The sequence below is a fragment of the Solanum tuberosum genome, unplaced genomic scaffold (assembly GCF_000226075.1).
Source record: "Solanum tuberosum cultivar DM 1-3 516 R44 unplaced genomic scaffold, SolTub_3.0 scf00141, whole genome shotgun sequence".
In the NCBI taxonomy this organism is placed as follows: Eukaryota; Viridiplantae; Streptophyta; class Magnoliopsida; order Solanales; family Solanaceae; genus Solanum; species Solanum tuberosum.
The window spans coordinates 163013-163971 of NW_006239075.1; positions in this window are offsets into that span (position 1 = coordinate 163013).

Here is a 959-nt window from a genome sequence, read left to right on the forward strand (position 1 = left end):
ATGTTTAATTTTAGATCATAAATTTCTAAAGTCTTTTTTATTTTTTAAAACCTCATGCTAAGTCAAAATATGTCAAACAAATTAAAACGAATGAAATATTTGCTAAAAAGTGACACAAACCTAACTAGGAACATCCGAGTATTCAGAGGGCCTTCCACTAAACAAACCAAGTGATTGCCCCAAGTGGAGTCTGATAAATTTGATTGGAGATCGCCTTAATGATCACTTGTAAATTTTATTTTCATGCTCTCCGATCGAGACGCTCAAGAAGAAGAAAGAGAAATAATTCCATGACAATATTTTTTTAAAATTCTGTGAAAATTTTGAACTTAAATGAGGGCTTAACTGGATGATCTATGTAGTTGATTATGATTTACAGCAGATTATTGTGTATCATAACTTGTAATATTAATCTCATTATCTCAGACTATATGAGGCTTTCGCCGGGATTGTTCCCATCTCTTAGGGCCCGTTTGGCCATAGATTTCCCAAATAATATTTGGGGAAAAATTTGGCAAATAGTGTTTGTCCATACAATTTGCCATTATTTGGCAAATATTTTTGGCAAATATCCCAAATTCCCAAATACTAGTTTTTTCTAGTATTTGGGTCAAATCTCATTATTTGGGATCTTTTGAAAATTGAAATTTTAAACCAAACTTTTATCTTTTACAAAAACACCCTCTATAGTAGTTGTTTGCGTTGTATTACATAATTTTTTACGTGAACACCAAAGTAGTGATGAAATATTCAGTGAATATGAAAGTGATAATATGGTTGTTGATGAAAATGATGAACAATCGGCTCAAGGTAACAAAGTCATGTGCTTTGTCTACTTCACGATATATGAAATAATGCTTGTTGCACTCACTCCAAACTACCACATTGCTCTAGTGGCATGGAAACTACTTGTTATTTGTTGCAACGAAGATCCAATTGACTTGTAATACAAACTTATG